Source organism: Suricata suricatta, chromosome 7 (assembly GCF_006229205.1).
Source record: "Suricata suricatta isolate VVHF042 chromosome 7, meerkat_22Aug2017_6uvM2_HiC, whole genome shotgun sequence".
NCBI lineage: Eukaryota > Metazoa > Chordata > Mammalia > Carnivora > Herpestidae > Suricata > Suricata suricatta.
This window is the reverse complement of record NC_043706.1, coordinates 115845874-115870592: the sequence shown is the minus strand read 5'-3', so window position 1 is coordinate 115870592 and position 24719 is coordinate 115845874. Positions and strand designations below refer to the sequence as shown.

Below are 24719 nucleotides of genomic sequence, written 5' to 3'. Positions count from 1 at the left end.
ATCAAACAGATTAAAACAAATTAAGGGGAGAATACAAGGACAATATATAGAGTAAAAATAAGCCAAGAAAATAGATATAAGGCAAATCTTGGTGAATGAAAAGAAGCCTTGAAATTAACACAATTGTGTCTATACTTTAGCAACTTAAACTCTAAAGATGAGTTCATCCTATAACTTAGGATACTATAGGAACTATAACAATGTTCATATTTTAGATGACTATAACCTGGCAAGCAGCCTCAGAAAATACTATTGCTTTAATAGGTTTTATACCAAGAACAGAATATGAAGTCAGTACTTAAAAAAGAAAGAGGTATCCTACATGAAAGACTTGACATTTTTGAAGCATTACAAACAACTCACTTGCAATCAATTTAGCTATCTTGTAAAACAAGAAATCAGTGCTTGATATTAATAAAGATTCAACCCACAGCTAACATCATACTCCATGGTGAAAAGCTTAACACTTTTCCTCGGCGATCAGGAGTAAGTCAAGGATGCCCACTTTCAACACTTGTATTCAACACAGTATTGGAAATCCTAGCCAGAGCAATTAGAGAAGAAAAACAAAATACATCCAAATTCGAAAGGAAAAAAGTAAAACTGTCACTTTTTGTGGATGGCATGATTTTATATATATAGAAAACCCTAAAGACTCCACCAAAACACTGTTAAAAACTAAGAAATGAATTCGGTAATGTTGCAAAGTACAAAATCAATACATAAAATCTGTTGTTTCTATTCACTAACAAGTATCAGAAAGAGAAATTATAAAGACTCAATTTATAATTGCATCAAGAAGGACAAAATACCTAGGAATAAATTTAAACAAGGAGGTGAAAGACCTGTACACTGAAAGCTGTGAGACACTGGTGAAAGAAAATGAAAAACAAATAAATGTATATTGCATGCTCGTGGCTTGAAACAATTCATAGTTAAAATGTCCATACTACTCAAAGCATCTAGAGATTCAATGCAATCCCTATCAAAATTCCAATGGTATTTGCCACAGAAATAGAAAAAACACTTCTAAGATTTGTATGGAACCACAAAAGGAATTCTGAGGAAGATCAAAGCTGGACTCCGATTTCAAACTGTATTACAAAGATTTCAAACTGTATTACAAAGCTATAGTAATAGAGACCAGAACAGAGAGCTCGGAAATAAACCCATCTATATACAGTCAATTGATTTATCAATAAGGAGGCAAGCATATACAATGGGGAAAATATGGTCTCTTCAATAAGTAGTGCTGGGAAAACTGGACAGCCACGTTCAAAAGAATAAAACTACACTACGATTTTACACCATACACAAAAATTAACACAAAATGGATTGAAAACTTGAATGTAAAACCTGGAACTATAAACTAGAAGAAAACAGGTGGTAAGCTCCTTGATACCAGTCTTTGCATTGGATTTCTGGATCTAACTATAAAAGCAAAGGCAACAAAAGTAAAAACAAGAGGTACATCAAACTAAAAAGCTTCTGCACAGCAAACGAAATGAAAAGGCAACCTACTAAATATGAGAAAATAGCTGCAAATCATATATTCCATAAGATGTAAATATCCAGAACTATAAAGATCCATTATAACTCGGCAAAAACAACAAACAATCTGATTAAAAAGTGGGCAGAGGATCAGATATGACATTTTTCCAAAGAAGACATACAGACAGCCAACAGGCACACGAAAAGATACTCAGCATCACCAATCATCAGGGAGAAGCGAATCAAAACCACAGTGAGGGATCACTGCACATGTGTAGAATGATTGTTAACAAGAAGACAAAAGATAATAAATGTTGGTGAGGATGTGGAGAAAAACTATTAGTGGTGCTGTAACTTGGTACAGTTATGATCCCACAATTCCACTTCTGGACACTCATCTGAAGAGAGGGAACACGTGAATCTGAAAAGATACATGCGCCCCTGTGGCCGTCACAGCAGTATTTACAACAGCCAAGATCCGGAAGTGACCGAAATGTCCACTGATGGGTGACTGGATAACAAGATGTGGTATATATACACGGCGGAACGCTCCTTGGCCATAAAAAAGAAAACTATAAACGACTTGAGCATTCAACCCAAAAAATCAAGTATATACTTAAGCATTCGATCGAAGAAATCAAGTAAATGACAACCACGATATGTAAGAAAGGAAATGGTAAAATAAAATAATACAACTAAAAAAACAAACATGAGAGAAATAAAAGAAAAATTCAACTCAAAGTTTTGAAATCTACAAGAGTCCAATAGTTTTTTCATATGGGAATATTAAAAAATTATTTTCTTCAATTTTTTGTACAGAATAGAAAAATAACATCTATATTAGAGAAAAACAACATATACATGAAAAGTACAGTTCATTCTATTTTGTTTTAAATATAATTATCAATGACTTTCTCACTGCACAAGGCCTACCATTCAGGTACGATTTCATCAGGTGTTTTGTCCTGTGTTTCAAGTAAATGCCTTCTATGATTTGTCAAATATTTCCTCCTAATAAAAAGCATATTTCAAAACTGCATCTGCCCTAACTTCAGGAAGTATCATGTTTCCAGCCTTTTATTAACTGCATTACAATCGTGGCTAGAAGTACAGACTTCCAGTTATAAGTCCTGGGGACATAACGTACAGCTTGGTGCCTAGAGTTAGTGCTACCAAATGATGCATATGCTGCTGAGAGTAGATCTCATCACAAGAAAATTTGTAACTATGTGTGGTGATAGATGCTAATGACATAGTATGGTGATTATTATGTAATTCATACATATACTAAATCATTACGTTGTATACCTGAAACATGTTACATGTCAATTGTATCTCAATAAAAAATTTTAAATAGTCTTAGAAAAAACTGCATCACAGAAGTTGAAGTAGCTTCTTCCTCACATCAGGTTCTCTGACTTTTCAATGGTATTCAAAAACACTACTTCAGTAACCCTCACAAACTGCAACCTTAAAGCATTACTTGGAAAACACCGCCACCTCCTGGCGTTTAAGACAAATTTCATCAAAGACTACAGGTGTACCTTGAAGGTAGTGTTGTAGTAGGTTTGGTTCCAGACCACCATAAGAAAGCAACTCAAATAAATGTTCTGGTTTCTCAGTGCATACTAAAGTTATGCTTACACCATACTATAGTCTATTAATTATACAACAGCATTACGTCTTAAAAAAATCAATGTATATACCTTATTTAAAAAGTACTTTATTGCTAAAAAAAAAAAAATGCTGGCCATCATTTGAGCTTTCAGCAAGTCAATCTTTTTGCTGGTGGAGGGTCCTGCCTCCATGTTGATGGGTGCTGACTGATCAGAGTGAAGCAGTTGGGGTGAGAAGATTGGGGTGAATGCGCCAATTTCTTTAAGACAATAAAGGTTGACACATGGATTAGATCTTCCTTTCACGAACAATTTCTCTATAGTAAGTGATGCTGTTTGATAGCATTTTAGCCACTGTAGAACTTCTTTCAAAATTCGAGTCAGTTCTCTCAGTCCGTTAAACCTACTGTGCTATCAGCTAAATCTATGCAATATTCTAAATTCTGTAGTTCACTTCAATAATCTTCACAGCATCTTCACCAGTAAATTCCATCTCAAGAAACCACCTTCTTTGCTCACCCATAAGAAGCAACTCCTCATCCATCATGTTTGACCATGAGATGGCAGCAATCCAGGCCCACCTTCAGGCTCCACTTCTAGTTCTCCTGCTGTTTCCACCACACCTGCAGTGACTTCCTCCACTTTAGTACTGAGCCCACGAAGTTCATCCATGAGGGTTGAAACCAGCTTCCTCCAAACTTCTCTTCATGTTGGTATTTTGACCTCTTTCCATGAATTATAAATGTTCTTAATGGCATCTAGAACGGTGAATACGTTACAGAAGGTTTTCAATGTACTCTTCCCAGATCCATCAGAGGAATCACTAGCTGTGGCAGCTACACAGCCTTATAGAAATGTATTTCTTAAATAACAAGACTTGAAAGTTGACATGACTCCTTGATCCATGGGCTACAGAATGGATGTTGTAGTAGCAAGCATAAAAACAACACTTTCATTGTCCATCTCCATCAGAGCTCTTGGGTGACCAGGCACACTGTCGGTGAGCAGTAGTATTTGAAAAGAATCATTTTCTGAGATCTCAAGAGTGGGTTTAAAATGTTCAGTAAAAGCATGTTGCAAATAGATGTGCTTTCATCCAAACTTTACTGTTCCGTTTGTAGAGCACAGGCAGAGCAGATTCAGCATAATTCTTAAAGGTCCTAAGACTTTTGGGATAGTAAGTGAGCACTGGCTTCAACTGAACGTCACCAGCTGCATTAGGCTGCGACAGGAGAGTCAGCCTATCCTTTGAAGCCAGCACCGACTTCTCCTCTCTAGCTATGAAAGCCTTAAATAGCATTTCATTGCAATCTAAAGCTATTTTGTATGTATTTAAAATCTGTTGTTTGGTTGTAACCACCTTCATTACCTTAGCTAGATCTTCTGGAGAACTTGCTGCTCCATCCTGCACTTTTAGGTTATGGAAATGCCTTCTGTCCTTAAGCACCATGAACCAACCTCTGTGAGCTTCAAACTCTCTTCTCCAGCTTCACCTTTCTCAGCCTTCACAGAACTGCAGGGAGTTAGGCTCTGGTTTAGGAGAATGTTGGGGCTGGTTTGCCCTTCTATCCAGACCACCACAATTTATTTCAGCAATAAAGCTGTTTCACTTTCTTACCATTAGTGTGTTTACTGGAGTAGCACTCTTACTTTCCTTCAAGAAATTTTCCTTTGCAGTCACAACTTACCTAAACGAGACCTAGCTTTTGGCCTCTCGCAGCTTTTGACACTAAGCGTAATCATATCTGGCTTTGATTTAATTCTTCTTTCACTTGAACACTTAAAGGTCACCATAGGGCTACAAACTGACCTAATTTCAATACTGTTGTGTTTCAGGGCATAGGGGGCCCATGGACAGAGACAGGGGGAGCGACCAGGGGTGGAGCAGTCAGACACACCCGATACTTCTTAAGTCTGCCGTCTTACATGGGTGCATTTGGTGGTGCCCCAAAACAACTACAAAGTTACAGCAAAGATCCCTGATCAACACAACAAATACGGTAATGATGGTAAGTCTGAAACACTGAGAGAATTATCTAAGTGTTGGAAAGACGGTGCCAATAGATTTGCTTGGTGCAAGGGTGTCACAAACCTTCCATTTGCCAAAAAATGTGGTATCTGTGAAGTGCAGTAAAACCAATAATGCCTGTACTACCTTTTATACTTTCCACACCAGGAAAGATATTGAAACTGAAAGGGCACAATAAACACTCTTCATAAAAACAAGGCAAAAATACCCCTAAAACCTGATAAAAGGCCAGAAGACAAAACTAAATAAACAGAATACAGAAAAGTAGAACCTCGTTACTTCAAGTTGCATCCGAGGACACAGAGAGGCCTCCAACACTTTACCCACAAAATCACCATCCATGATTTGAGAAATGGCAAAAGTAAGGGAAGGCTGGATACAGACCAATTTGCAAACAACGTGAACCCTCATGGTCTCCTGGTGATTGTTCTTTTCCACAAGTGAGACATGCCATCCAAAATAACCTCATATTCTTTATAAAGCTCTCAAAAGAGCACATTAGGAAACAGACATTTTGTGTTCCGATTCCAACAGACAACTTGACAGGATCTCAACACACGTCTGTAACCAAGCTAACATTTTGCCTTTTAAAAGGATGACGTTTTTTCATATCTGTTTAATAGAACAGGAAAAACCTTACTTCTTGGTTTTCTCCTCTGGAAATTGGTGGAATCACTGCGTGCCCACGCACGCGCACGCATGCACACACACGCGCGCGCACACACACACACACACCCCAAGGTGCTTTTATGGATTAAATACGGTTATCTATGTCCATACAGCATACAGCATCCATTAATTAAATGGTAGCTATTACTATCTGATGGATTCACAGGTAGTTGAATTTTATAACCAAATAATATTATTTAATGAACTGATGCAAGCCTTGAGAAGCCACATTAATAGATGGGGAAAAAATGGAAATAAAGGTTAGGCAGGGCTCAGCAAATTATACAATGGGCCAGTGGCTATTTTGTAAAAAAAAAAAGTTTAATTGGAACACTCCATGCTCAAGGGTTACCTAATGACTGTGTTACACAGTTGAGCAGTTACGACAAAAATCAAATGACCCACAAGTCTAAAATAGTTACCATCTGGTCCTTAAGGGGAAAAAAAAAGTCTGTTAATTCCTGGGCTACCCCAATGAGGTAATATCAATAAAAATGTAACACTGGTTAATTTTAAAGCCCACATTTTTACTAAAATAAATAAAGCATGTTTGTCATGGTCCCTGATTGAACACTGATTTGAACAAACCAGTGGTAGGAAATATCTGAGGGACATCAGTATGGATCTGAGCGATACATATATTGAGGAATTACTGTTCACTTCGTTATGGGCGATGATAGAGTGGTTACATAGCCAAATACACTTATTTTTTAGAGATGCATACCAAAATATCCAGAGAGGCACGTCATGTTTATAATTTACGTTAGAATACAAGTATTTTTCATTATCTGACCTCAGTAACAAATAGATTTGGATTGTTTCAGATGACTCTGTGATGTTGGAGTCTTGCTACAGGAACCAAACAAATTTGGACCATTTATTCTGGGCATAGAGAATAGATATGGACAGTAGATGTATTTTAGGACAAAAAATGTCACGTTACTGTTTCATGTCTTAACAACTGTTAAACGTAGGTGATAGATATCTGGATGAGTTATTCATTATACTATTCTCCCTATAATTCTCTCTGAAAATTTTCACAACAAAATTTTTTTCATGTTTATTTATCTTTGAGAGAGACAGAGTACAAACAGGGGAGGGAAAGAGAGAGAAAAAAAACACAGTATCCAAAGCAGGCTCCAGGCTCTGAACTGTTCACACAGAGCTTCACACAGGGCTCGAACCCAGGTCAGATCATGACCTGAGCCAAAGTTGGATGCTTAACCAACTGAGCCACCCAGGCGCCTCTCCACAATAATTTTAAAGTGTTTAAAAGAGAAGACTCACACTAGGTCATACTAAGACAACATGAACTTGTAATTATATTACTTAAAAAAACAAACCAACAAAACCTACGTTAGATAGGAGTACCTACAGGAAAGGAAGTAACAGCCTTTTCTGCTACCAAAATATCTAGAATATCCAAACATTATTATCCAAGGAGGGCAATGACAACCAGATATCCAGAGGGAAGTAGGATGGTATGAGATATAAAAATAGTGTGTGAGGGAAGTCTCAGGACATTTAGCACAGGAAAGAAAAGATACAGTTGTTCTCAAATATCTGAATAACCAGGAAACTGACAGAACCAGTTAAAGGTGCATGGTAGCAGATGTCAGGACGCCACACCAGTAAACAAATACCACCCAAAGCAGGGGACTCCACAGAAGAGAAGTGTTGAAGAAGTGGGAAAAAAGGGGGTGGGGGGAGCGTGGCTAGAGAATCAACCAACAGTCAAGAATGTTATAGAAAGAGTCTTCAATTGAGTAGAAGATGAGACTAGATGGCTTCTAAGGTCCCATCTAATTCTAAAACCCCAGATTCTAACATCTGAGATGAAGATATGCTATAGACAAACTCAGACATTATACACTAAATTTTTATTTCAATTCTAGAGCTACCGTGTTCATTTAGTTAAATTAACATCTCAATTCTCAACTTCCCACTCTGCCTTCCACATGCATTTATGTTCAAAGGGGCAGTAAACGGGGGAGGTTGGCAGCACTATAGGGCAATACCAAAGGCACGTGGACGAAGCTGCAAACCTTTACCCATGCGGCAAGGTGACATTCCGTCATTCTGTCATCTTATGCACAGCGAGCTTACACTTCTGGGACCCATCTTTAGGGTTGGTATTTTTGCATTCTAGCCACAGACAGAAAATTTTACTAACAGTATACCTGGCCTGAAAAACCCCGTACTTTCCAAAGGGAAGAATTATGTATTATGCCACCCATATTACATAAAACATTCAATAAGTATTTAAGTATAAAGAAAAAGTACTTGATATACAAACCATTATTACGTTAAGTTAAACGGAAAGTTCAAGTATCTTCGTTACTTGTGCCTCCACTTACTATCTATGACTCAGTCTAAATACCAATTCTGATGACTAGTATGCAGGTAGCATTCATGTAAATAACTTGCATCAAAATGAACTGTTACAATTTTTTACATCTGTATTAAGAAAACTACAAAAATACTGTTTTTTATGGAAATTAACAATGGGGGGGGGGTTTGCCAGCAACTATCTATTTAAAAAACATAGTAAGGAGAATTTTTATGTTTCCTTCAGTAAAAATATTTGTAATGGTGCCTAAAAGATAATGGAGGAAAATTTAATTTAAAATGACGAATTTCTGAATGTGTGCTTAATGAAAGGCAAGTCAATGGTTTATACTCAATGAAAAAGTTCCAGTTAAAAAAAACTAACAATTTAAATTTCACAATTTAAGAATACATAAATATCCACCTCACATTAATAATGTTTAAACAGTAGCCTACTTAAGAATTTCACTATTTCATCATGTACTAAAAGCTTTCTACAAAGTAAAAGAGCTTTGGGGCACCTGGGTGGCTCAGCTGGTTAAGCCTCCAACTCTTGATTTCAGCTCAGGTCATGATCTTAAGGTTTTGAGATCAAGCCCCGTGTCCGGCTCCATGCTGAGCAGGCAGCTTGCTTAAGATTCTCTCTCTCCTTCTACCCCTCCCCAGTGCTTGAGCAGAGGTTTTCTCTCTCTCTTTCTTTCCCCCCCCACCCGCCTCTCTCCCTCAGAAATAAAGCAAGAGAGCTTGGATCCTAGTGGAAGCTATGTGAGCACGGGCAGGCTCTGGCTCTGAACTGTTCCTACGCTTATTTGTAAAATGCACACAATACCATTTACTCATCACATGATTGGTTTGTGAAATTAATAAGCACCTCCCAAATCATAATGTGCCCAATTAATGCCATATTAGTCGATGTTAACATTAACAAATGTATTATTGTGGATAACAAGAAAAAAAGTGTATTTTGCTGAATGTAACTTGAAATTTGGGGATTCACACTCCAAAGATGAGAAATCAAGTATATCAATTCCTTATGAAGAGTAAGATTTACTTTGGACAGATTTCTTAGTATTTCAAATAAATGGTCTTAACGCAGGATTTTTAAGGAAGATAGCATGTCATTTCCCAATTACATACAAAATACTCAAAGAAAAACAAGTCACCCATAGTCCTACCACAGTGATAATTACTAAGGTTTTTCCCCCTATGCTTCTAAAGGCATGTGTTTTTAGATAGCTGAATCCTTACATTTATCTGCTTATTAAAGAAGACGGCGATCACATGTATATTCTCTCATATCTCATCAATAAAGTATTCTGAAAAGGTCTTTGACAATCTGAAAGACAAGAAAAACCAATCCTGAATTAACTGATGCAAGTGAAATTCCTTGAATACTAACAAAGGGAAACTTTTAAAGTACTGCCACTTTTATTTATTCTGTTAACAGTCTCCAATCCTTTGTTCATTTTCCTTCTGAGATTTCTTACTGCTTTATACAAGTTCTTATACGTTAAAGAATACTAATCGTTTGTCTGCTTATGCTATTCCTTCTGCTAGAATTCTTCACCTGGCTCACTCCCTATTTGTTCTATAGCTCAGCATCCCCTTCATTCAATTCTGTTATCAGTGAGCTGGAAATCTAAGCATTAGGCCTCATGCTAAGGGGTGGGGATCCAGGCCTGAGAAGACCTGATAGAGGGAACAGCAGGTGTTCTCAGCTCTCAGGTGAGCTAAGAGTACAAACCATTCAGACCTGAAGAGGGACCAGCACAGAGTGGAAAGAGCAGCGCAAGACCAGGCACAGAGGGGTCACACCTTCCAGGCTACGCTAAGGATTTCCACATTCTCACATTCATCCCAAGAGCAATAAACTAAGAGAGAAGAAATGACCCCGGAGTATTTGCTTTTTAAAAATATATCACTGGCACTTCTGTAATGGGAGAATGGGCTGGATAAGAATGAGCAGGAAACTCAGTCAGAGTCTAGTGTAGCAGGCCTGGTGAGAGGGCAGCAGCGGAGACCAGGATGGATGAAGATGGAAAGAAGTCAACAGAAGAGTGACAGTTTTAGAAGATGAGTGAGCAGAGCTCTGTGGTTGACACAGGAAAGAGGGAAAGGGAGATGGAGGATGACTCCAGGTTTGTGGTTTCACATACTCTTCACAGAAACACTGGAAGGAGAGCAGGTTGCGGAGGAGATGGGATGAGGAGGGGTAAAATGTTCTGTTTGGGAAATGTTGATTTAAAGGAATTTATGGTACATCCATAGGGAGGTACAGAGCAGACAATCAGACAAGAGTCCATCACTCGGGACAGGTCTAGCTTAGAGGTAAAAATCTGAAACCCTCGGAAAGAAGGTAATTAAAACCAGGGTGGGTAAAAGAAATCAAAGGAACTGAGACATCTAATCCCTAGGACTGAACCAGGGTATCCCTACTCTTGAGTCCCATTACCATGTTGCTATGCAAACCACTACTACAGGATTTCCCCCACACTATGGTGAAATTTCGTACTTATTTATGTCTCCCTGGTAGACAATCAACTCCTCAAGCGCATGATCAAATCTTACTTATTTTTATACCCAAGTCTTAGCATAGTTCCCAAGACACTAAACACACTCAACAAAATGTCTGGAAGAGCTTAACTGTTAGCTTGAGATTAAAAAGCAGTATGTGCATACACACACACACACACACACACAAGTTGAAGAGCTCAGACTCTGGAAGACATCACTTGGGTTAAATCAAGACTCTACCATTTACCAGCTGTGTGCCCCTAGGTAAGATATTTAAGGCCTTTGTGCCTAAATGTCTTCATCTATAACATAAGACAGGTAATAGTATCCATCACAGAGTGTTGCAAAAATTGAAATTTCGTGTGAAACAGTGTAGGACTTACACTTGGTAAGCATTCAAACTTAGCAATTCTCATTGTTACTATTATTATCTCCTTTCTTTATCTTCCATGAATATAGAAATATCCCAAACTGGAAAAGAATTCCAGTTATCTGTTGTGGTCCTCAAGGTTTAGAAAACAAAAGCAAGAGATAGGGGGCACCTGGGTGGTTCAGTCAGTTGAGCACTGGACTCTTGATTTCAGCTCAGGTCATGAGCCCAGGGTCATGGGATTGAGCCCCATGTCAGGCTCCATTAAGATTTTATCTCTCTTCTTCCACCCCTCTCCCCTACACTCTCTCTATATAATTTAAAAAAAAAAAGGGTTGGGGGATGCCTGAGTGGTTCAGTCAGTTAAGTGTCCAGCTCTTAATTTCGGTTCAGGTCATGACCTTGTGGTTTGTGAGCTGGAGCCAAGCTAGGCTCTGCACTGACCATGTAGAGCCTGCTTGGGATTCTCGCTCCCTCCCTCTTTCTCTGCCCCTCCCCGGCTCTTGCTTGCTCTCTGAAAATAAACTTTAAAAAAGAAAAAGAAAAAAAGAAAAAAGGAAATAGAAAAGGCAAGGGGCAAAAATAAAGAACTTTAACGTGTCTATTTAGTATTTTAAAAAATAAATGTAACAGTGATTAAAAAAAAATTCCCAATAATAACAAAACCATTTCAAACCAAGTGTTGATTGTGTAGTTTTTTTGTGGGGAAGGGGACATTGGGGTCAGGGGATAAGGGGAACAGGAGGAGAGAGGGAAAAAGAATCTGGTCAAGTCTATAACATATTACAAAATGTATACTTTGCTAACTTTTGATTAGCTAGGTACCTGTAAACACAGGAAAATCAGAGGTACAACAGATTTGGAAACTAAACTGCAACAAACCTGCATATCGTGTTCGTTTCACTTAAAGTGTAAATCTACTCTGTTCATTTCAAGTGTAAGGCATAGGTTTTTCTCCCCAGTCTCACACGTCTGTATTTTCCCATATTGTGAGCCATCATTTCAAAAACTAGTTAAGTCCGTCACATTACAGAGAATCTTGGTATTTGTCCTAATTTACTCATAGGTAACCACAATTTGTGAAACTAATTAAGCCATTAGCTGTTAGTAAGCTAATAAAAGCACATAATTTTAAGAAGATTATAATTTTCTTGGTAGTATAAATATTAACTCACTAGATGGCTAATAAGGTGAACAACCCCCTTTTCACTTTCTGGTTGGTGTCAGGGTTGACACCCATAAAGTTTAAAGTTCTCTGTATTCTGACTTTTATGTCAGAGGTCTGAATGCAGGGTTCAAACTTGAATACAGATAGCTCACCAAGAATTTAATCAAGAGAAAGCACCCCCGAGGTAGAAATACAACATGAGAAATGTTCTATTTTGATGGTTTCCTTCCAACTGCTCTTACGGGCTTACCCTTCGTACAAAATGTGCGCTCTAGTGTAGACTACCTGTTTAAGGTCTGTGTCCTGCATGGCTGCCATTTTAAGAAAAGGACGGTAGAATTATGAGTTAAATTAGCTAGTTGGAAAATAGTAATACAGAGGTCAAACTTTTCTAGGTAAAATATGGCTTTTACTATTTAGTAAAAAAGTAACATACTTAAATAAAAGCAAACAGGATTACAGAATGAATATCTTTCCATATGTAAGCATCATTAAGAATGTCCTATTTTACTCAGAACTGTTAAATCTTTAATCGACTGAGGGCTGAGTCACTCAAAAACAGTAAGTATGGAGGACGTGGCTGAAGAGTAGAAGAAAGCCATAACATTTTTTAAACTGGAAATTAAGGGCTGTGAGAAAGACTAACAATATTTTAAAATAGCACAACAGTAAACTGAATAGACATACAAGCAAAAGAAAGCATTCTTTCATAGAACATGTCAAGAATGATAATGAAGTTTTCTGACTGCAACACTAGTTCTTAACTACTAAGTAAAAGATAAAACAAAACAATTACTACAAAAAGCCTCAACCCCCAGAGATATTGATTAACTAACCTTCATAGGGGCCTAATTTTTAAAAACATTTCCAAGTTGTTTCTAATGGGCAGCCAGTTGAGAACCACGGGGCTGCAATGCCACAATAGGTCATCAAAATAATGGAATTTCCCTTTCCGCAGGTCCTTAAAATGGGCTCTATTCTCCTATCAGGCCTGTTTATCATCAGAGAACATCAAGACTTCTGCACTCTGTTTACCAGGCATTGTTTCCTTAACCTGAGTCATGCATGAAACTTTCACGCTCTGCCCTGTGCCTCCGCATGGTGTGAAATGTTTACGAATGAGCAGCTCACTGCCGAATCTGATGTCACAGTTGAAACTCCTTCCTAATGGACCTACCTCTCCAGAGCATAAAGTACTGGGCACTCCTGATTCTCAAAATTCTCCCTCACCACCCCTTATTTTTGGCTTCTGAGGCAATTTTCCTCCGTTCTCCTCCCGTCTCAAATATTCTCTGCTCCGCAAATTGGAAGTTCTTAACTGAAATCCAGGACAGTCCCTGAAAAGCTCAACAACAGGTTCCAGAGGTTGGGACCCCCTTGAAATTGTGTACACACAAATTTGGATGTGTACCTGAGGCCATCTGATTTTCATATTCTCAACAAATTTAAGATCCCTGAAGGTTATAAGCCACTGCCACAAATCCTTTTCTTTTATAAGATTCCAGGCTTCAACTGCTCTGGATGAGTTTATGACTCCTACTTCAGTCCTAACCTGTCACAGAGCTGAATCCATAGATCTCACTGGCGGCTTGGCATGTTCATTACATTAAACCAACATACCCCAAATTAATTAATCCCCTCAGAAATACCTGTGGTCTCTTAATTCTTAGTTTCAGTTGATGGAGCCATCCTCCAACACCCACACACCTTCATCAGAACTTCCAGAATCATCCTTCAGCTCTGCTCTTTTGCTTATACCCAGTTAACTTTTCACCTTACTTCTTTTCTGCATCGGAAGCATCAACATTTTATTTTAGGCTTTCACATGTCCTTATGGCTACAGCCTTCTAATGTAACTTCGCTTGCAGCCCCCCCAATCTAGCCCGTCTACCAAATAAGCTATCCACTTGTGCCACACCCCTGCTTAAAGAAGTCTCTTGGCTCTCTTGCACTGACGAATGGAATCTAACTTGCTTGGCTTGGAGTGCAGTGAGCTTCAAGTCTCCAATTTACCTTTGGTAACCTAATCTTCCACTTCCAATGCACCTTAACAATTTCAACTATTTACTATTTCTCCTGCAGCAGCAGACCTTTTCTTAATTTTCGATTTGCCTAGGATGCCCTTTCCTCGTTGCTTCAACTAACAGAGACTTACTTATAACTGGATTGATTGAATACACAACTGATATGAACCAAGCACGGTAGCTAGACACTGGGAATATGGCTCAGAACAAAATGGTCAGATAAGGAACCTCCATGGCAGCTGTATTCCAGGGGAAGAATCGGACAATGAACAGGTAAGCAATTAAAATAATTAAGAGAATGTGATCTACGTTGTGAAGGGAATAAGATGACACAAAAGAAACTCTAGGAGGAATAATGCAGGCAGGCCTCTTAAGTTCCTCAGAGATGAAAAATTATTCTTAAAAGGAGACCTTGCAGGACTAAGAAGGAGCTGGTCATGAACACCGAGAGAGGTGTTCTCCGAGCAGAGGGTACTGCAAAGGTACTGTCTACCAGACAACTGTGTGCTACATTCTAGGCACCACATGCCCTGAAAAGAACTGTTGAATATAAATGTGTGTCTTTAGAATCTGGCTTGGCTGGCACTTGGTCAGCCACTCCACAAATAGGTGCTAAATTAAAGGAATACTTTAAGAACAACTGAAAAAAAGAACTGTGGGGTTGGGGAATATGTAGGAAGGGCAGACATTTTTCACTCTAACAAATAAGAATCTTAGTAGCCCAAACCACTCAAGTTCTCTAACAGCATCGTGTTAGAGCCCTTACTTAGCTTGCTGGTCTATTCTGCCTATGTTCCTTCAGACACCTAACAAGTTATTATTGGTTTCAATTTAGACCCCCAAATCCTGACGGGCAATTGTGTTTCAGGAGCTTTTACAAATACAGAAATATGTTTCTGACGGAAAGAATTATTTTAATTATTTTCTTTTATTTTAAAGACACATATAGTACCTCAACATTTTTTATGTATATATTCCCTTTCCTTTCTCGTAAGGGTTACATTCTCCATTTTAACTCCAAGAGTCCAGGAGTCCTAAATCATCCCTATCTGAAGTTCATTCTATGGTAGCTGGTCATAGACTAGCTAACAGGCCAGCCACTTACAGCATACCAATCGCTCAATTACAGGGGTATGATAATAAAGCCATCATTCCTCTCTTTACAAAGTGAGAGTGAGGATGGTAACATAAGACAAATTAAGAATGTAGCTTCAGACATTTGAAACTCTTCCAATTTAATTGGCCCCAAACAAAAGGCCTAGGAAGAGTAAATTAAAAGGCACACGTTCTTAATAGACACACAAATTAAACAATTATCCACGTGGTACTGGGCGGTGCACAGAAGCCGAATTTTCAAGATCCCTGGCCAGCCAAAGGTTTTCCCAGCTTTACTAACCTAAGGATTTACACTAGCAGTATGCTGCTGAGACGATGAAAGTGTTATTCGCGTCTTTATCAGTTAAAAACTGTTCCACTGTGTCACATACCTCGCTTTAGGGCTTCCACCATCACCAGAAAAGGAGCAGAGAACTGGGTTAAGAAATCTAGTGTACCTTTGAGATTAGCATATGAAGTTTGTGAGGAAGGTCTCACGAACCAGTGACAATGCCTTCAAGATGGCTGGGCCATCCACCTCTACCCTACCCTGCTGCCCCCAGCCGAGATCCTGGGATATGGTCACCCCTTCCAATTAAAGGGTGCTGACCACAACTTCACCAGGTGACACATGCACACAAGTAACTGGAGAGAGCCAAGACGCTCACTGCGGCCAGACGCTGGTTAGAAAAATAAAAGGCTCTGCGTCTCGAAAGAGGCTCTGCAGCAAATGAAAAGGACTGGGATGGTTCTTATTCCGCCGAAGGTTCAGGTTTACCATGAACCTTAGCTGAGGTTTAAACAACGATGGGTCTATGAACGGTGACCAGAGTCAAAAGCCAAATTCTCGCCCTCACATTTGTACTCTGAGACTACACATTAGCCGTATCATCTTTATATCTCGAGGTCAGCAACACCTGTCCTTCCACAAGTGTGGAAAGAACACCAGGGAACATTAACAATGTGTTAGGCCTTTATTTCAAAACGGGCTTTTATTCTAGACAATATCAACACATGGGAGACCCGTTTTTGTAAAAATCTCCCACTATAGTCCTTAGAGTGCCTAAAATTAAAGGATATAGGGGGGTGTGTATGTATAATCTATATATCTCTATCTGTATGGATATAGATATCGGTGAAAGGGCCACGATCGTTTCTTTGCTTATCGCAGGATTTTTCAGATCCAGAGTCCATGATGGCTATAGGAATAATGTTAACAATACTATATCAGTACGAAATCATTCTAGTCAATGAAATGATTACTCAACTAAATCAAGAACATCAATGAAACTTCACTCTGTTTAAACAGGAAAACAAAAGCCACATCTCTAAATACAAGTGTATATGCCAATCTTCTTAGGGGAGAAATGGTATAAAAACCAACTAAAACAAAACAGCACAATATGGAAGGGTTATAAAACTCTACTCCTGTACATTTAAAGCAAAACATATTTTTAAGAGCATGTTTTATATAAACTTCTGTAACATACCTTCTATAAAAATATTATTTCAACTAACAACCAAGACCTGGATATTAGCCAAAATAGGAAAGAACAGTTTGCAATTCACTGTATTTAAGCAGAAACATTTATTTTCTAGTCAGCAGTTTCAAATGTTCTTATTGTAACAAAACTAAAACATTTGTACTTAACTTTAACAAGTTAACCATTTAAAAAAAAAGTTAACCATTTTAATAATAGCCTAAACAAAGCTACAATTATCAAGCTATGCCCCTGATTAGGTAAGCCTCGGTATCTGGGGTTAGCCTTACCATAAACAAATAATTTTCCAATTCTATGCGGCCATTCTTGAGTCACTGGAATTACTGGAGCAGAGCAGCAGTCTCAGCTACTTCTAAAATTACAAGAAAGCTACAATGTAGAACATTTATAGTGATAACAGAAAACGCAAGTTCAATGGCCTGACAAAGACACCAACAAGTTTCAAATTTATCACCATTTAAGGTTATACAAGCAAAAATAGTATCCTCTACAGAATGAGGAATTCTGCTAACAAAACTATCAGGGTCTATTGCTTTTATTCAGAAGCACCACACAGCAAAACAAGCGGTCAAGTCCACAGGGTAATAGCATTTCAATAGCTGCAACTTGGTGCCAGATCAGGCTTTGTTGGCCTTCCTTTCCCAAGAAACGGAGATGTCTCTTTTTACTTACTCCATCTGCCATTAAGTGATAACCAGACGCCTGTGTGATAATTCAAAACTAAAACAAAAGTGCTGCCCTCCCCCCAGAACCTAACAGCAGGGATGAGTTTAACAGTCAGGATTCACACACACATCAAGAATTTCAGTGCTTTAACAGAAAGCCTCCATCCGAAAGATAAAAAGTATATACAGCTGGTTCACCTTTAACGTGCTGCCTAGTACCACCGCTCTCAGCACCAGCTAGTATTTTTTCACCTAACTATGCTGAGCGTTGTTCCAAATGCTTTTCACTTAATTCTCACAGCAACCCTAAAGGGTAGTCCTAGTATTAACCCCATACTGCAGTTGAAAAAACTGGGGAATCAAGGCGGTGAAATAACTTGCTAAGGCCATTATCATCAAAAAGCTGCATGGTCACTGTGCTGAACACAGACACCCTGTATCCTGATTCCAATACTCTTAAGTGCTATATTAACACTAATCTTAAGAAAACAGAACTGATTTTAGTCAATATCAGTTCTGCCTCACAATGAAAATACATGTAATTTATCAACAAAAGAAGGTTAGCACCTGATTCTTTATATACAAATTTCTACTTCTTTTAAAATTTTATGAGTTCTCATCGAGTTAAAAACCAAAAACTGGGGCGCCTGGGTGGCTCAGTCGGTTAAGCATCCAACTTCAGCTCCAGTCACGATCTCACAGTCTGTAGGTTCAAGCCCCGCATCAGGCTCGGTGCTGACAGCTCAAAGCCTACTTCGGATTCAATGTCTCCCTCTCTTTCTCTGCCCCTTCCCTGGTCGTGCTCGCTTGCTCGCTCTCGCTCACTCAAAAATAAACATTAAAAAAAAACCAACCAAAAGCATACCATGGACCAATGTCTATAAGCAGATCTCTATGGTGGTAAATACAATTAAAACACTGAGAGTCATCATCCACACATGTCCTAAGAGAAGTGTCTTCAACACACAATGTGATTTTCAGCACTCTTGCTTGATGAATGAGTACTGCATGCTTGCAGTGGCCAGCCAAGTTTTTGTGCTACAATTTTTTGGTGAAATTTTAAACAGTTTCATTACTGATTCCTGCATGAAGGCCCATCTTACCCATCCCAGAATTCGCTTTAGTTAGTGTGCTCTACATGTAACGGGATTCCCTAGCAGTAGGTCTCCCATACAAAACAAACCATTGAAGCCACATTTTAAATTTTATCACCAGTCACAAGACCAGATGAATATAATTTCTGATACAAACGGATTCTTTTTCACTAATGACATATTTCTGGAATCTTGGCTTCTCCACAACTACACAAACACACACACTCCCTATCTTTCTTCTTAACAAAAGGTTGTATCACGAAAGTCAAATTTGTATACATGGCCTGGAAAGAACTCAAATATGCATATACTTTCACCCTTTCGAAATTTCCCAATATGGTCTTCATGGGAGCAAATGCTGGAGCTACTCAAGGCAGTAAATCATTATTTTTATTGTTTGAATTGGTTTTAAAAAAAAATAAAAAGCCCCAATCATGTTAGAGAATTTTTGCTGCTTATAATCTGCATCTAGTATTAAAAAACTGAAATTGTAGGCATCAAGAATTAGATTATTGGGGCGCCTGGGTGGCTCAGTCGGTTAAGCGTCCGGCTTCGGCTCAGGTCGGATCTCACGGTTCGTGGGTTCGAGCCCCGCATCGGGCTCTGTGCTGACAGCTAGCTCAGAGCCTGGAGCCTGTTTCGGATTCTGTGTCTCCCTCTCTCTCTGTCCCTCCCCTGCTCGCACTGTCTCTCTCTGTCTCTCAAAAATAAAAAGCATTAAAAAAAAAAAAGAATTAGATTACTAATTAGATAACTAAAGGTTCCCCTCATCTACCATATTACTCTCTGAAGTCAAAGAAAATAAATATGCCCTTTTATTAACATGTTAATCTTCAAAATGTGTACACACACCTGCATGACATTAACATACACTAGGACGGCAACTCGTAGTCCTGATCCTCCAGGAACTCCTAATTTATCAGGCATGATGAAATCTGCACACCAACAGCACCAGGCAAGATGCAACAAAGGATTTAAAATACAAATGTGTGTGTCAGGTTTTGGTACTCATGGAGGTCTGCAAGTGCACAAAAAGCACCTGAAGAGAAACACCTTTCATTCAGCTTTATATACTTGATGTGGCATTAGGCGTACCAAAGGTCTAACCAATTTGAGTGTACATTTCAGAAAATCCATACTTTTTAATCCAAAGGTCACAACACAGCTAAATTTTCAAAGCACTACAGGTCTTCCGTTAAAGACGCCAGGGAAACACTCTACTATAAATTCTTCTAGAATCATTTAAAATTTTATTTTTCAAAGCAACAATAAGCTCATCATGTGGTCAATGATGCAACAGAAGGAAATCAATCAGCAGATTATTACAGGCTTCCTTTGCCTAAAAACAATGCTGATACCCATTTAACTAGATTATACAATATTTATTTTAAATGATGTGCCACATCCATGATAAGAAATCACATTCTCCAAAAATATTCAGTCGCCTACTTCGTATGTATTTGTTCTACTTCAGAGCAAATTCTGCACACTCTATACATGTATATAGTAGCTCCCCTCATCGATGGAGTGTATGTTCCAAGGCTCCTAGGGGATGCCTGAAGCTGCAGGTAATACCAAACCCTATATATACTATGTCTTTCTCTGTGCATACATACCTATGATAAAGCTTAATTTATAAATAAGACACAGTAAGAGATGAACAACAGTAATAAAACAGAACAAGTATAACAATATACTAAAAGAAAAGTTACATGCTGTGCTCTTTCTCAAAATATCTTTTCGTACTATACTCACCCTTCTTTTTGTGATGTGAGATGATAAAATACATATATGTTGAGATGAAATGAGGTGAATGAGGTAGGCACTAAGACCTTAATATTAAGCTACTACTGACATTCTGATCGTACCTCAGAAGGAGGATCCTCGGTTTCCAGCCCCTGGTGACCGGGGGTAACTGAACCCACAGGAAGCAAAACCACTGATAAAGAGGGGAGTATACCATATATCCACAAAGGTTTTGATATCAAAATTTTCCACATTAAGAAAAATTTGTGGGAATCACTTAAGTTGTTCCCTCAAACTTGGCAAAATGTAATTTCAGTTATATACTCAGATGCAAAGTGATCAGAAAAGACTGACATCAAGTTTTTTAGAATTAAAAATTATGAAAATCTGAGGCTCAATTATAAACACACAGTAAGCTCTATAATACTTTCAACCTTTAAAAAAGTGACTGTGTCTACAATTATTGTAGTACCACTTGAACTTGTAAAACACCTTCTAATTCTGAAAAGTGACAATATTTTTTACATGCCTTATTTCAATACAATCCCAGCACCAGGCTCTTAACCTGTTGTACTGCACAAACAGAATGACTACAGAACATCTGACATGACCACGACGAGTCTACAAATAAAGGGGAGAGATACAGAAGGTAAATACAATGAAGTAGTGTTAATGAAAAGGATATATAGGCCAAGGACATACACTGAAAACTCAGTAAAAATAAACAACACAAACAGGGCAAAAAAATCATTTAGATTGTTACATGATTAAATAAGGATAGGAACTAAAACACCACCAAACACTGGGAACGTCATAGAGAACAGGAATACAGAAATTGGATTGTTACTGAACGCTGGAAGCTAGGGCTTGACCCCCAAATTCACAAAGTCTCATGTGCACTATGGAAATCTTGGGACTCAACATCCAACAACTTCAAGTATGGTCACCCACCCCCGCAGGGTACCCTTCAGAGAAGAACAGCTTTATGAATATATTAAACAATCCTCGATTGATTAACCTAAAGGTGACAGTATCATGTTTTCCTTCTTAGCATCTTAAAATGGAATTTTAAGTTTCCCAATGTTCATACTTTCCATTAAAGGTTAACTGCCCACCTCTTTGCACATCCATGAAATATCTTTAACAAGGGATACTGAACCTCAATTCCATGAAAATGCCTGAGTTTAAAAACTCTACTCTGGCAACAGTCAACCAATGAAGACCACTTATTAGCAGACCCTTACAGTTTCTGATCATGAAGGCAAAGAGTATGAAAAGAGGGGGCTGAGGATAAGGATGATACATTTTGTTTAAAACAAGCCAGCTTAGGGGCACCTGTGTGTCTCTGTCTGTTAAGTATCCAACTTCAACTCAGGTCATGATCTCATGGTTTGTGGGTTCAGGCCCCACACCAAGCTCTGTGCTGACAGCTCAGGAGCTCAGATCCTGGAGCCTACTTCAGATTCTGTGTCTTCTTCTCTTTCTGCCCTTCCCCCACTAATGCTCTTTCTCTCTCTCAAAAATAAACATTAAAAAAAATTTATTTTAAACAAGCCAGTTTAGCCAAAAAAAAAAAAAAAAAAAAAGAAAGAAAAAAGGAGACAAACAGAAGCTATGGTTGACAAAATTGCTTCTGTGATTCACCAGTTTTATTTTCATTGTTAATCCTCAACTTCATATAAAGAGCTTTATTCTCATTGGACACAAACATGATATTCTCTATAAGGTATATATGGCCATTTCAGTACACGATAGGGAAACCTCATTTACTGACCTGGAATGATTTGGGAAAGTATAAAACCACTAAATAGTGACGTAAAGCACAGGGAGATCATATAAGCTGCTAAATATTTAACTGGACGTATCAAACTGCGAATAAATGTTTAAGCCGGATAGTAATAAAAGTCCTTTCTCCATTTGAATGGACTGCCATTTTCTCAAACTTTAAGAGACAGCAGATTTATGCTCCAACAGCTAAATTTTTTTTCCTTCTTATATTTCTCTTCAATTTTCTCAGGGATTCTGTAATTGGTTCGTCACACAAAAATCATACCAAGCTTGTTTCTCACTCTCTCTCTCTCTCTCTTTTTTTTTTTTTTTTTTTTTTTACCTGGAGCCAATTTTAAGACACTCTCTTAACCCTACATACACAAGCCCACGCTGGTGAACTGCCAGTGTCGCTTTGCAACTGCAGGTGACAGACGCAGCCAGGGAGCTCACAGATGTGGACTGGCTGCAGTCCGAGTCTTATTGCATTGAGCACGCTGACAGAGCCCGCAGATGCACATCTCGGCCGAAGGGGTCTTAAAAGCCATCGTTCCCAATTAAATTTACTTTTAGGGCTCTTGATGGCTATCATTAAGCGCTTATCCCAATTTTCATCCTCGCTTAGCTTTACCCACAATTCATTTTATCTTCCTCAGTTCAGGACCCTTCTTCATCAAACCTAATTTGGATAATAATAATAATAATAATGATAAAGCGGGGCTGTGGGCATTGCCCGCACCAGTAAACAGGGAAGGTGCTATCCGGTAGCCTTCCCGCCGCGGCAGAGGCCGCTGGAAGTTTTCTGGGAAGCAATGGACCCCTAGCATCTTTGCACGATTCGGCTTCTCCTGTGCGAGGGCTTCACAGAAACAGACGGGGAATCTCCCTTCTGTCTTTCCCAGGGGTGGCCAACAGGGAAAATAAAACACCTCTTTTTCTTAGGCTACACCCCGCTCGATAACGCTCACAGGCAGGGACGCCCCGCCCCCACGCCGTTATCCCTGATGAGCTCCCCAAATAGCACCCCGTCCGCCTAAGAAGTAGACCCTCCCTCGCCCCCCGGACCAATTCCTCCCACCTTAGTTCCTCTCCTCCGGTCGTCCGCCCCCGCACACCCCACCAGCCGTACGGCCCGGCTCGCACACGCCAGCCCCGGCGCCCAGATGCTCGGCACCGGGCGCTCAGGCCGCCCGGGCGCCCGCGCTCCCCCCGCCCAGGGTCGCCTACGGGATTACCGTGGGAAGAGGGGGCGGCGGCAGAGAACGCGGCAGCAGCGCTGCTGCCGGTTACGTCGGACGCGAAGGATAAGCTGGAGGACAAGGATGATGATGAGGCGGGCGCGCTCCCCAGTCTCCATGGAACTCCCACCCCGACCCGTTGCTAGGAGCCCCCGAGGCTCGGGCTCCGTCTTTCGTGCTTTGTTGTTCCGGGTACTGGGCGGCCGCTTCTTCCCCGCGACAATAAATAGACCAGACGCAGGAGGAACATAGAGACAGTGCGCGGGGGCTAGAGCGCCGCCGGACAGGGCGCCCCTGGACTCCTCGCTAGCCACTTACTTCCGGCTCTCACTGCTCCCGTCACTTTCCCCCGCCCCTTTCCCCACTTTCGCTTCCTTTTTCCTGGTCCCGAGGTAGGCCCCTCCCGCTCCCGGGCTGGGCGGCGTCCGGGTGTTGGGGGCAGGGATTGCCATTGGGCTAGACTTCTTTTGCTGGAGGACCGCCTAAAAAGATTTTGAAAAAAACCGCGTGACCTTTGTACCTTTTTAGCTGATCCCTAAACACGAGTACGTAATTCCTGGCATACAGTAAAGTATAAATGGACTTTAATTTTTTGTCAAAACCTTCGAACTCTCTCGTTAGCTCGATCAACTTAAAGGTCCATCGTTTAACGTAATTAACAAAACTAGTGCTCAAGTAAATTTATTTTCTGAGACATTTTCTGTCTGAAAAAGTCCTATTTTCTCTGTCAGTTAAACGCGTTAATTTACGACATCCTGATAAACCTCTCATTAAGGAATTCTAATTCTAGTTCTAAATTACAGCGACAGGAGATGATAGCGGAAGAATAGATGGACAGATCGATGGGTGGGTGGATGGATGGATGGGTTGGTAGGGAGAGGGAGCGGGGGGAGCTTAGGGCACACTTCTGTCATCTCTCCCTCCCCTATTCCTTACTCAATTTGGGTTTGCGGTCAGAACTCCGCCTGGGAGCCCGGGCATTTCGGGGCTTTTACGCGGCGCAGCCAGATCCTGGAAGGATGGACCGGGGGCCGCAGGCTAGGGCTGCGACGCCCAGCAGAGAAGCGATGGCTCGGGCCAACAACGGGCGTCGGACGGCGATCACTCGAAAGCTGGGCGCCTGGGGTCTGAGACTCTTACACGGCTCTGCGCTCAAGAAGCCCTGGAATCCGGGGACCCGAGAGGCGCACACTCGCCAGTTTGAACGGCTGCGCTGGGGCCGGATGAGCTCGGGGAGGGGGTGGGGGAGGGCAGAGAGGCGCTGCTGGCGGGAGCGAGACTGGAATAACGGCCTGGGGTTGAGCCAGGCGGCTCAGAACCCCGCGGCGCCCCCGGAGTCCCACTCTTCAGGCAGGCACGGGCCTCTGTTCCCGAGCTCAGCTGCAGCCAGAAGCCTCTGGACA

General features: G+C 40.1%; 1 protein-coding gene across 6 annotated transcripts in view; it reads right to left on the bottom strand.

The window, feature by feature from the left end:
* The window catches only part of TBPL1 (TATA-box binding protein like 1), a 34809-nt gene extending 10390 nt beyond the window's left edge, over positions 1–24419 (bottom strand). The window contains exons 1-4 of one of the 6 annotated variants that reach the window (XM_029943481.1): positions 23314–23624; positions 17076–17158; positions 15697–16503; positions 9382–9469 (exon numbers count right to left, since the gene is read on the bottom strand). The gene's annotated coding sequence lies outside the window, so the exon portion shown is untranslated. Of the gene's footprint in view, positions 1–9381; positions 9470–15696; positions 16504–17075; positions 17159–23313; positions 23625–24252 lie in introns of those variants that run through there. The other 5 variants (XM_029943483.1, XM_029943482.1, XM_029943479.1 and 2 more) reach the window with 5 other exon arrangements.
* Between the last annotated feature and the right edge of the window lie 300 nt (positions 24420–24719).